General features: G+C 48.3%; 1 protein-coding gene and 1 non-coding gene across 2 annotated transcripts in view; both read left to right on the plus strand.

The window, feature by feature from the left end:
- SIPA1L3 (signal induced proliferation associated 1 like 3) overlaps positions 1 to 13,141 on the plus strand; it is a 225,182-nt gene that overhangs the window by 89,103 nt on the left and 122,938 nt on the right. Inside the window, exon 2 of the mRNA XM_029924283.1 lies at positions 655 to 720. The gene's annotated coding sequence lies outside the window, so the exon portion shown is untranslated. The remainder of the gene's footprint in view (positions 1 to 654; positions 721 to 13,141) is intronic.
- LOC115281324 lies at positions 9,313 to 9,460 on the plus strand. Its single transcript, XR_003904237.1, has one exon. It is a non-coding gene; the product is annotated as a small nucleolar RNA SNORA1 (small nucleolar RNA).

Below are 13,141 nucleotides of genomic sequence, written 5' to 3' on the forward strand. Positions count from 1 at the left end.
TATCCAAATAGGAACAACCATACTAAATATTTTAAAACACAAATTAATAATAAAAAGTACAAGTCAGGACAAGCACTATTTATCCCTGCCACTCCTCTACTCAAAATTGTCTGGAGGAAATATCCTTATAGTGAGTGGCCTTCCATCTGCCCCTGTCACCTCCCTGCCCTCATCTCTGACCACTTGCCCCCTCACTCTCCCTGTGCCAGGCACAGGAGCCTCCTGCCGCTCCTAAAATGCTCCACACACATACCCCGCCTCAGGTCCTTTGCACTGGGCATTCCCGTGGCCTGGAAGGCTCTTGCACAGATAGGCACCCAGCCTGTGGTCCTCCTGGACTAAAGTGTCTGTTCTCTGGCCGCTCCGGCAAGCAGCAGGCCCCCCATTCTCCTCGCCTTGCTTAGTTTCCATCAAGACACTTAACTACTCCCTGACTCTGCATCATGTATTTGTTTTATTGTCTTCCTCCCTTACTGGAATGTCTTCTCGCTGAGGACAGCCACGTTGGCCTGGTCACTGGCGTTCCCTTGGTGCCTAGCACAGGGCAGGTGTTCCGTAAACATTTGCTGAGGGGGTCATTTGTGAATGGTGGAAACTGTGGCAGGAAGGCTGGGACTGGCCAAAAACATAACCTTGTGTTGTTCTTCTCCGCAGATGCACAGCCTTTGACATTGGCTCTTCTGAGACCCTCGAGGAGCCCTAGTGTCCGGAGCACACAGGGTGAGTACAGCGTGGCCGTCGGCTTAAATTTTACAACTAGTCCACGTAGGCCTCTATTGTTTTTAAAAATTACTTGAAAAAGTATCAAGGGAAAAATGGAAGTCTCCTTCCCTGTCCTACGGTCACCTGCAAGTCTAACACCTCCGCTCGGAGCTAATTGCGTCAGCAGTCAGGTGGACATTCCCCCGTAACGCACACTCGCGCCTACGTGGTTTGCGGCGCAGAGAGAAAAGAAGCCGGGCGGTATGTGGTGCTTCTGCAGCGTGCTTCCCACCGTCCCCAGCCGCGGAGTGGCCCTGAAATCTTCGTGCATGGCACACATCCATGTATTACACCCTCTCTGTTTTAATTCCATTTTTTTAAATTTGCACAGACTAAAATTCCCTCTTTGGCATACAGTTCTCTGAGCATAAACAAATACATTCAGTGTCTTACCTGCCACCGCCATCAAAGGACAGAACGGCCCTGTTGCCCACCCCATGCGGATGTGGCATTCCTCTGTAGGCTGAAGGTACAGCGTAGGGACTGACACAGAATTCATACACGGGCATATAGCAAATACCTGTGACGTAAAGATTTTGAATATGTTATATTTAGGTTTCTGGGGACTTGGTAGCGAAGGTCCTGGTGCGTGTCTTTGGCATAGGCGAAGCAGTGGCACTTGGTTGCTAGTGGAGCGTTCCAAAAGGAGGATGCGCACCTTTGTTGGCAGGATGCAGTGAGGGTGCTTGGAGGTGAGGGCACCATCTGATCCTCGAAGCAGAAAAGCCCTTAATGGTATGGAAGGTGGAGAAGAGAAGATTCTGACATCCAGACTCTGCACGGTTCATGTGACCGTGATGTTGACTGAGTTGCAGGGACCAGCAGGTCGTGCTCTGGGAACTAAGCGAATCTGGACAGCAGCTTCTCTCCTTGGCTGCTTACTGGGTCTCTTTACCTTCCTTCTTCCTGGTCCAAGGCTCTGCCCAGGGACCTGGGGCAGTTCGTGGGATGGTCTCAAGGGGCCACATTTCCATCAAAAGATGCTTCTCAGCACAATTCTTTTATTTTGAAGGAATTTTAGACTCCAGAAGAGTTCCACAAACTGTACAGAAAGCTCATGTACCTCCCCTTCACCCAGGACACCCCTGATATTACCGTCTTAGGCAGCCTTGGCACAGCTACCAAAACCGGCAAATGAGCACTGGTCCAGTACTGTGAACTAACAGGGTTTAGTCAACTTTTACTAGTTTTCCACCAATGTCCTATTCTTTTCTTTTCAAAAAAATTTTTTTTATTTTATTTAATAAAAATATAAAATAGTTTTTCTTTTATTTTGGGGAGAGAGAGTCCGAGCAGAGGAGAGGCAGAGAGAGGGGGAGACACAGAATCTGAAGCAGGCTCCAAGCTCTGAGCTCTCAGTACAGAGCCCAACGCAGGGCTTGAACCCACAGACCACAAGATCACGACCTGAGCTGAAATTGAACACCCAACCAACGTAGGCATCCCCCCGACCAATGTCCCTTTTCTGTTCCAAGATCCTATCCAGGATGTGAAACTGTGTTTAGTCATCATGTCTCCTTAGTCTCGTCCAGTCTGTAATGGTTCCTCAGTCTTCCTTTGTGCTTCACGACCATGATGATAAATATGCTTCTGAGAACCTACCGTCACATTCTAGGTGCTGGGGATTCAGGAATGAACAAGGCAGAATCCTTTCCCTGTGGGCACTGACATGCTACTGGAGAATAAAACGACAAACAAGTGAATGTAGGAGAAGTCAGTGAAGCAGGAAGGGGACTGTGTGGGAAGGACAGGGGCGGTTTTAGGCCAGGTAATCCAAGAGGGCCTCTCTGAGGAGGCCCCGAGTAAGAATAAGGTACCCAGCCCAATTCTTCCCGAAGCCGGCCGGAGATCCAAACACATAAGCTCACTTTGGAACAGGGTTTCGGGACTTGCAGCAACAGACACTGTGTTCCCTCTGGGGGGCAGCCCCTTGTCAGCTCTCACCCTTTGTCGCCCTGTAATAATGCAAAGCATTTCCAGATCTTCTGACATATTTTTTTCCCGATAGAAGGCAAAAATGAAGAATTCTTGCTAGTCCAATAAACCCAAATTATGCTACATCATATAACTTTTAGTGGTTTGTAGATGAACATATTTTGTTTGTTTACCTTGTATTTGTTTATTATTATTATTATTATTATTTGTTAAATTATTTTTGTAACAAAAAATAACTAATTTTTCATTTTGGTAGTAATATAGCTTCCATTTTATTTTATTTTAGAGAGAGAGCACAGCACGCATGAGAGAAGGAGAAGGGCAGAGGGAGAGAGAAAGAATTCCATGCGGGCTCCACGCTCAGTGTGGAGCCAAATGTGAGGCTCAGTCCCAACGACCCTGGGATTATGACCTGAGCCAAAATCAATAGTCAGATACCACCTGGGGGTTCCAGCAGATTCCTTTTTAAATTGTGTGTGTGTGTGTGTGTGTGTGTGTGTGTGTGTGTGTGTGTGTTCACGTTTAAAAATGAATTGGTTTACTGGGGCTCCTGGCTGGCTCAGTCGGTGGAGCATGCAACTCCTAATCTCAGAGTCGTGAGTTCAAACCACACATTAGGTGGAGAGATTACTTTAAAACAAAGAAATAAATAAAAATAAAAACGAATTGGTATAAAGAAAAGATTAAGTAAATAATTGCACAGATGGGACTAGATGCAGCTGAAAAGAAGAGCAAGAAGACTGAGGTTTGGGAGGCACTCTTCTGGCTCAGTCTCCCTTCTCCTCTAGGTCAGGGGGCTCACCCAGGGACCTAACAGAGGTTGGCTAACAGTTTCCATGCACAGGTGCCCTGAGCCATTTGTGTCATGATGGGTGCATCAGCCAGGAATGCTTTTAGCTACAAGAACAGAAAACGCCGCTTATAGCATTTTAAACAACCAAGCTTTGATTTCTCTCCCATAAGAACAAACCTGAAGGTATTCGGTGAGTGGTGTCCAGCCCGGAGCTTCTTTGATTCCCTCGGCCTCCCTTGCGATGGCGAGGTTGGCGCTGTAGCGCCAGTCAGACGAGGGAGGAGGGTCAGCCCCAGTCGCACATGTTTCCCTTTTCTGGACCACTGATGCATTTCCCCCAAGTCCCCCCAGAAGATTCCACTTGCATCTCACTGGCCAGCAGTGTCACATGGCTTCCCCTAGCTCCAAGGAAGGTGGGAAATTTGATTTAGCTTTTCCAGCCTCTTCTGAGGAGGAAGCCAGAGGAAAAGGGAATTGAGAGCATCAGTTGGGTTAGCCAGCCAAGAGCGCCTGGCTCCACAGGGGAAGAAAGACAATAATAATTAACACTAATGGGTACTGACTCTGTGCCTAGCCCTTATGTGAGCGCTTTACATGCATGATCTCATTTACCCCTTGCACCCACCCTGTGAAGTCGCTGCTGTGATCTCCCCACAGGAGTGACTTGGAAACCGAGGCACGGAGTGGTAAAGCCACCGACCAAGTCAGGGAGTCAGGGTGGGGACCTTTGCAGTCTGTCTCCAGAGCCCTCACTCTTGGCACTCCACTGGTTACCCCCTCAGAGGTCCAGGAGCCCCCAGACTGCTAGCTGTGTGACCTCGGTTTTAAATTCTCCCAGCGGAGGAGGAACAGAGCAGTGTGTTTTGCTTTGGGGACGTTTTAGTCATTGCAGAGCTTTCTTGTGAACCGTGTTTGCCCTGTGCCTCTGCCTCTCCCCAGTGCTCGTCCAGTCCTGGTGAGCAGCACCAGCCGCACGTCCGCTTCCTGGCTTGCAGGAGGCTGGGAAGACTTCTGACCTCTGCTTTCCAAAGAAAGTATAACTGCGCTTTTGATTCGTCTTCCTAGAATGAGGCTCAGGCCTTGTTTCCTTTCTTTGGGTTCTGCTGGTCGATTCAACACACATCTAACATGCACCTCCTCTGTGGTGTAGCCGTGTGCAGGGGTGGGAGCCTCCTGGCTGTGGACCCTGCACTATGGGGCTCCCCATCCCGGGAGGGAGGCAGGCCAGCGCTCAGTGACAGTGACAGCCCAGAGCGCTTCAGGGCCATATGGGGGAAGCCCAGGGGATGGTGGGCCCCCGGAGGTGCCCAGCCAGCCTGGAGGTCAGCTAGGGCTCCTGGAGGCAGCTTCGGGCCTCACAGGAGGAAGAGATTCATCAAGGAGCAGTTTCCCCTTCTCCACTCCCCCTTTCTTCAGTGAATCTCCCCTTTCTTCTTTCTGAATCGCCACTTCTTCCTCTGTAAAATGAGGGGTTTGGACTTGGGTTTCCATCCATCTGGTAAATATTGGGCATTTCCCATTTCCTGGTCCTGTGCTTGGAAGGAGGGTCCCAGAGCCGCCCTCCTGGAGAGAGAGCACTGTGGGAGAGATCTCTGGGTAAACAGCCTGGAGCGATGGGAGTTCAATAGGGAAAAGCCACAGGGCTGTGGGAACTCCGGGCAGGGGACTGGGACACCGAACGCTGACTTGGCATTTCAGGGCAGGCTTCTTGAAATCAAAATGGTAAAACGAATGGTCCAGCTATGCCCAGAGTAGGGAGTGTAACCCAGGAGTTTCCTATCCCTTGAGAATTGAAAAGTGATTATCAGGGTGCCTGGGGGGCTCAGTCGGTTAAGCATCTGACTCTTGATCATAGCTCAGATCTTTATTTTCAGGGCCCAAGCCCCGCATTGGGCTCCACGCTAGGCATGAAACCTACTTAAAAAAAAGACAGAAAATTGATTACGAATCTCAAATACTTAGTGCTTGGCACAAAGTAGTGACATAATACAGGAGATGGAGGTGGTGGCGGCGGCGGCTTATATGTCTCAGCCTTGACTGTCACGGGTCAGGCAGCGAGATCTCCAGCCTGTAAGATAGTACGCACTCGCTGGCGCTGTTTTGCTTACTTATTTACCAAATAGGAGTGTTTACCTTGTGCCCAGCTCCAAGCTGGTACGGTGCCAGGATCAGCAGTACAGTGCTCCGGAAACGGCCTGGGCCAGAAATCTCACAGGAGCAGAGCAGAGTGTCTCTGGTTGTATTGGAAACCCACTGTTGTTGGCTTCCCGGTCCTTGTCCACCTAACCAGTCCCTGGGCCTTTCACCACTGGCCGCCAGTGTGTGGGCTGCCCTTGACCTCCGTGGCCAGAACGCATGGATGCTCTGCTCAGCCCATCAGCTGAGGCCCAAATTAGACCTGACAGTGCGATTTATTCTCTGGGATGGAGCCGGAGAGGCAGAACCCCAGTGGGTGATTCCGCGCGAGGGTTGTCAGCCTGAATTAGCCCGGGCCCTTTCATGCAGTCTTGCTGGTTCAGCTTCCTCTGGCTAATAGGGTGTTGCTGGCTCCTGAGCTGCCTCCCGTCCACAGGGGCTGAGACTTGGCTGTGATTCCTGAGAAGCTGTGTTTGATGAGGGCCCCGAGGTGGGCTCTTTCTCAAGGGAGTGGGGGCTCTGGGTCCTTTCGTTGGTTGTATCAGGAGTTGAAAGTGGTGATTCCCCAGGGAGTAGTCATTCTCTGCATACATTCCCCCCCCCCTTCCTTTCACTGAGGTTCAGTTCCGGCCGCTGGAGGCCATGGCGTTACTCCTCACCTCCCAGTCTGCGATCACGCTTGTCTCTGAATCTAGCTGCCTTCCTTCCGTCACAGGAATGCTAGCGATGGGCAAGGTTCTGCTGCAGTAACAGGTTGCACTGTGAAACCCTAGAAGTTGGACATAACAAGTGTCAATTTCTTACTTGTGACACAAGGCAGGTCAGGTTGAGGGGGGCATTACCTTGTACCTCAGAGACATAGGTGGATATGGGCTCTGGTCTTGAAGCCTCACGACTGGAACACATAGCCTCCAGGGTCACCAGAGCAGGACAGGGAACTAGTGAGTCACATAGTGCAGCGCTTAGATGCTAAGGCCCAGAGCGAAGCAGTTCACTTCGGCTCTCACCCAGAACTAGTGGCACGACCCTGTGTCACTGCAAGGTACGTGGTATTCAGTGAACGACAAATGTCCTGGTCACGACAGTCAGGTGTGGTATTTATTAAGCACCTTCTGTGGGCCAGGCCCTCTAGAGGTTTGGCAGTACAAAAGGGCCCTCACCCTCCTGGAGCTCATTCTCAGGGAAAGAAACAGAAGCTGAGTAACTAATTACAGAAACAGCTGTGCGATTGCATCCGCTCTAAGTGCCCTGATGGAGGGGCCAGGAGGGCATGTCCACGGGGAGCCTGATGTATTTGGGAGAGATCAGAAGATGCTGTAAGGACTGACCTTAGCGAGGAGGCCTGAAGGATCCGAAGACTTCAATGGAATGCATGGGAGCATTCCCAGCAGAGGGAACAGCATTGGCGGAGTTCTGGACTGGGAGGAGCTGGACTCTGTGAAGGAGCAAGACGAAGGCCATGTGACTGCAGGGTCACAACAGGGAAAAGTCAGGAGGACTTGGGTATTTGGAACACCTACCTTTTGGAGCTGTTGCAAGGACTGAGCTCAGTCATTGTTTCAGAGTTCCTCCTCATTGGCAGGCAGTTTCAGGTACTAGGGGCAGAGCAGGGAACAAGACAGACAAATATCCCTGCTATTGTAGAACTGGAGTCCTAAAAAGGGGAGAGACAATAAACACGAAAAGCAAATTAGGTGATTTTACCTGGTTAAAAAAAATGTACGACCAACAAATAGGATACTTTGGAACAGAGGGTGTATAGCTCGGATGTTTTCGGCTGTGACGGAAAACCCCATTCATGCTGGCATAGGCAGTCAGGGAGTGTGTGGGCTCCCCAACCCCCAAGTCCGGGGTTCCTCAGGCCACCTTCTGGGCTTGTGACATGGCAGCTCAACAGTGGCATCGAGGACCCAGGTTCCTTCTGCCACAGCTCTGCTGTTCCTGGTGCTGCCTACACTTTAGGGCAAACCCCTCCCAGTCCTAGTGTGGTGGTTAGGGACACTCTGGGCAATCTCTGTAGAGAGCAGAAGCTTTTGCAAACTGTATATGCCCCAGGGACCTCCGCTAGCTCACCTTTGTGGGTAATGAACTGTACAGGGGCAGTGGGAGGGCAGGGGGAGGCTGCTGCCAGAGTCCAGCAGGCAGGCAGTGAAGGACAGGACCAAGGTGGCAGGAGAGGGGGCAGGTTAGGAGGTGGAGTGGACGGGGCTTGCTAATGGCATGGCTGCTCAAGAGAAGGAGCACTGAGCAGAAAGACACACATAACATGCTCATAGACGCCCCCCTTGCACTGTCTTCTTCCTGTAAAAATCACGGTGCACATTTGCACCTTACAGGACAGATCCTGCTGCTTTGACTGTGGGACCTTTTCATTTTCTAAAAGCCCTTCGTAACATGTTCTACCAAAAATTCTGAAACACCTTGCTTTAATGGTTCTCATCCTTGCTGCACATCAGAGTCATGTGCGGAGTTTTAAGAAACCCCAAGGCCTGGGCCCCACCCCAGCCCAGTTCATTAGAATCACCAAGGGTGGGACCAGGCGTGGGCTGTTTACTTTTAAAGCTCCCCAGATGTTTCCAGGGTGCGGCCAAGGGTGAGGACTACCACTTTATCATGTCCCTGAGTGAGCTTCACATTTATAAAGCTGCCTCATTTGTCCGCCTCTCTGAGTATCAAGGTAATGCTTGTTGTTTAAAAAGAAATCAAAGGACTCACAATCCTCCAAGATGATCACGTTTGCAAGCTAATGTGTTCCTTCAAAAATTTTTTAAATACTTGGGCTAAAAAACCCCATGTGTCCTATAACAAGGTATTCCCCACCTTTTCAAAGAGATTTTTTTTTTAAGTTTTGGGGCCTACTTGAAATGTTTAGGGATGCAAGCTAACATAATCAGCTGTCTACTTATATATTTTTTAAGTTTACTGATTTTAGGACACATTTGGAATCATGATATCAAAAATGCTAAAATTTAAATGTTGCTCCCATCTTCTCACGTATCATGAAAACAATGTTATACTCTTCACAGACATCCTTGTCACAAGAGTCACTTTTTGGGCCATTTACACATATTGCTAGCATCCATCATTTTCACATTCACCTAAAGTGTTTTTTCTTAAAAAATTTTTTTAATGTTTTATTTATTTCTGAGACAGGGAAAGACAGAGCATGAGTGGGGAGGGGCAGAGAAATAACCCGAAGCAGGCTCCAGGCTCTGAGCTGTCAGCACAGAGCCCAACAGGGGGCTCAAACCCATGGACCATGAGATCATTACCTGAGCCACTCAGGTTCCCCTATGATATGGCACTTCTTGAACTTATTATTATGTTTTCACTGGAAACTGGATCCCAAGCCTCCCGAGAACCCAGTCATATATCAGACAGGTGTTTTTGGGTTTTTTTTAATTATTCTCCTCTTAGTTGTGTATTGGTAATCTCTGAAGTATAGCCACTAACTCACTATGTTACATTTAAAGACAGTTACTGAAAATGGATGAATGAATAAATGTAAATACATAAAAGTGATTACATAAGCACTTATTTGTGAGTCAGATTAATAATACTGATATGAGTAAAAACTGTCAATTTAGGAAAATTACATTTCACACCACGCAGCGGCACATGCTTGAAGACTGGTCGCAGTGTTGCCTTACGCACACTTTTTTTCTGTTTTAAAAATTCTAGTTTAATGCCACCCTCTGTATCATAAGACTTTTACATCCAGTATTTTGTTCAAAATAAGTGGATTTGCTTGTTAATGTGGCTACATTGAGACACAGGTAATGCTTGCATCACAGCAAGTTTATTGCAGTGGTGACAATGAGACCTGTAACATTTTGTGCTAGGCTTATGGAGTAGAGTGGAAGTAACAAGACTTTTCCATATTAAAAGCAATTAAGGGATAATAATTTTATAGCTCATTTGCCAAAACCGCAAAAAAAAAAAAATAAGTGGATTTGCTTACAGTTATTTGTCCCTATTCTTTGTTAAAAGAATATTTAAAGGGCCTGTTAAGGTGCCTGACCACACTTGGAATTGTGACGTCAGCCCCTTGGGAATGTTTTCTAGTCTCTTACAACACGGGCTGCCGTTTTATCATCACCCAAACGAGCACCTTCTGAGTCTTTAGGTGCTGATGTATCTTTCCCAAATAGCACTTTGTTCAAAATAAAGTAGTACGGAAACTCTAAAAGATAACTCTGAGGATCGTTTTTTGTGGGGGGGGGGGGCGGATCTTGCTTTCTTTTTGGGCAGTTCTTGTAATCACAGTGAATTAGGTTAAATACACAGAATTAATTCAGTGGTGTTTGACTTTCCTGCCACAAGCAATAAGTAGTTGAGAGAGCCCAAGTTCTCCAACTTTCCCAGCTCAATATCATTCATTCATTTATTCATCCACTCATTCAGTATTGATTAATTTCCAGTCAGCTACCCTAAGAACTGGTATAGACTACAGTAGTGAAAAAAAAAAGGCTTGTGTTGGACTATGGCTTAAGCACTTACCTTCTGTGCCTCAGCTTCCCCATCTATGAACTAGAATTGGTGATACTACCTACCTCATAAAATGGTTTGTGGAGAATCAGAGATTTAAATACAGATCCATGATCCCAGGTGGAACATGATCCAAACAGACTATCATTGCTGCAGAAATACCAGTGTGAATGGATGCTTCCCCAGATCTTGCCGGGGTTCAGGCCCTCTTTTGTCAGTCTAAACTCCAAATTACCCAGGGGCTCTTGAGTGGCTCAGTCAGTTAGCATCTGATTTCAGCTCAGGTCATGATCTCATAGCTTGTGAGTTCGAGCTCTGCGTTGGGCTCTGTGCTCAGAGCTCAGAGCCTGGAGCCTGCTTCAGCTTCTGTTTCCATCTCTCTCTGCCCCTCCCCTGCTCACGCTCTGTCTGTTTGTCTGTCTCTCTCTCAATCTCTCTCTCTCTCTCTAAAAAATAAACATTAAAAATTTTTTTCTTAATCCCAAATTATCCAGGGGCGCCTGGGTGGGTTAGTCAGTTAAGTGTCCAACTTTAGCTCAGGTCATGATCTCATGGTTCATGAGTTTGAGCCCTGTATCAGGCTCTATGCTGACCGTGTGGAGCCTGCACCTCCTCCACTCACACTCTGTCCACTGTCTCTCTGTCAAAAATAAATAACCATTAAAATAAATAAATAAATAATCCAAACTATCCAGAATTCCAAAACACATCTAGCCTAAGAGGTTTGGAAAGGATTCATGAGTTATAAAAGCACTTAGCATAGTGCCTGGCGTATAATAAATGCCATGTAAATGGCACCCATTTATTATTATTATTTAAAGTGTGTGCCTCACCTTCCTTAATCATCATCTTGGAAATGCAAATGATAACCACAGTGAGATACCATTCCACACCCACCTCAGTGGCTAAAATAAAAGACAACACGGGAGGAAATGAGGTCAGAGAATTCATGTGGAGCCTTGTAGGGACCGAGGTTTTGTCCTAAATGTATAGTGGGAGGGTTCTGAGCGCCGAATGGCCGTGATCTGAGTCATGCGAACAGAGTCCCTCTGGCTGTGTGTGGGAGCAGGGGTGGGAGCCAGGGAACTAGGGAGGAAGCTCCTGCTACCAAGTCCATGGTCTGGGCGGGAGACACTGCGGGGCGTAGGCAGGTCCTCTTATCTTCAAAGTGGGGCCGACAGTTAGTATGAATGGGCTGGGGGTGGGGTGTGAGAGGGGCTGGCGAAGAACGGCACTGAGGTTTTGGCCTCACCACCAGCTAAATAGTGCAGACATTGAGGACCACCTGAGCGGAGGTTTGCCAGGAGAAAGCGAAGGTGGTGTAAAGAGGAGGGAACACACCTTTGAGTGTGTTAAACCTAAGATGTCTGGGGGCGCCTGGGTAGCTCAGTCGGTCAAGTGTCTGACTTTGGCTCAGGTCACCGTCTTGTGGTTCGTGAGTTCAAGCCCTGCTGTGTGTGCTGACAGCTCAGAGCCGGGAGCCTGCTTCGGATTCTGTGTCTCCCTCCCTCTCTGCCAGTCCACTGCTCGTGCTCTGTCTCTCTGTCCTTCAAAAATAAACATTAAAAAAAAATTTTTTTTAAACCTAAGATGTCTTTTAGGCCGCTGCATGAGCTGGCTGGGAGGCAGTCGGATATCCCAGCCTGGAGTTTCAGGGCAAGGTCCATGCTGCTGAGGGAAATGTAGGAACCCTTAGCAGAGACAGTATTTAAAGCCAGGAGACCAGATGAGATCACCAAAGGGAGGGCGTGTTGATAGGTGTTGATAGAGAAGAGAAAAGCTGTCCGAGTCAGAGGCTGAGAAGGAGGTATCTGGAGGAGAGGGGACCCAGAGAGCGCAGAGCACTTCCTGGAAACAGCCGCGAAGGCAGGGACATGACTCACTTGGTTGTTGGGAGCAGGTTCAAGAGAGACCCAGCTTTTGGGTTTGTTTTTATTTGTTTGTTTGTCTTTTTTTTTTTTTTTTTTTCATTTTTGAGAGACAGAGACAGAGCATGAGCAGGAGGGGCAAAGAGAAAGGGAGACAGAGAATCTGAAGCAGGCGTCAGGCTCTGAGCTGTCAGCACAGAGCCAGATGCAGGGCTTGAACTCACAAACCCCAAGATCATGACCTGAGCCAAAGTCGGATGCTCAGCTGACTGAGCCATCTAGGCGCCCCATATTTTTGTTGTTAGAACAGTTTCAGGTTTACAGAAAATTGATCTCACAGAGGTACGAAATGGATCCAACCGTGAAGATAATACAGAACAGTTTCATGCCCTACCCATTTGTTCCTCCCGCCCTCCCCCACTCCCTGATCTTTTTCTGAGTCAGGGCCTTGTGTCTACCTCCCCAGCAGACGTGAGCTGTGTGAGGGTGTGGCCCCGCGTGTCCTGTTTGTTGCTCTGTCCCTAGTGCTGAGGCCACCACATCTGACACGCAGTAGCCACATAGGGTCTTCTCCTATTGGGGAGGAATTAGAACTTGAAGGGGCCCTTGAAATTAGAGGCTGTCACTCCAGAGTGCCCCAAAAATGTGTCTGATGGGCCTGGGCTTCTGTCTCCTCAGGGCGTCTTCCCTCTTCCCCACCATGGGTTTTAGAGGGAAGGAATAATCAGAAATGTAACCGGGGTATCCGGGTTCCCCCCAACTAATCATTTAGTCAGGGCCTGGTACCATGGCAGGACTGACATGGCTTCCCCATCTAAATGGGGTAATAATAGTGTCGCCCTCATACAGCGGTTGTATGGAGTCCATGAGATAATGCTGTCAAACAACTGTAGGTGTTAATATGTTAGTATGTTAATGTGAGCTGTTGTTAAAAGTAATACCATTACCATCATTCTGACTTCATGGCACTCACTCTCTGGTCAGGGAGATATAATCACTCAATAACCACATAATTTAAGTGGTAATTAAACTCTAAGGAAAAGCCAGGGTGCCTTGAGAGAGTAGCAGGGTGGGAGGTGAGGGTCTTATCTGAGGCTGGGGTGGGGTTGGGAGGGTCCCAGAAGACTTTTCTGAACAAGTGACCCCCAAGGATAAATGG

The sequence above is a fragment of the Suricata suricatta genome, chromosome 16, assembly GCF_006229205.1.
Source record: "Suricata suricatta isolate VVHF042 chromosome 16, meerkat_22Aug2017_6uvM2_HiC, whole genome shotgun sequence".
In the NCBI taxonomy this organism is placed as follows: domain Eukaryota; kingdom Metazoa; phylum Chordata; class Mammalia; order Carnivora; family Herpestidae; genus Suricata; species Suricata suricatta.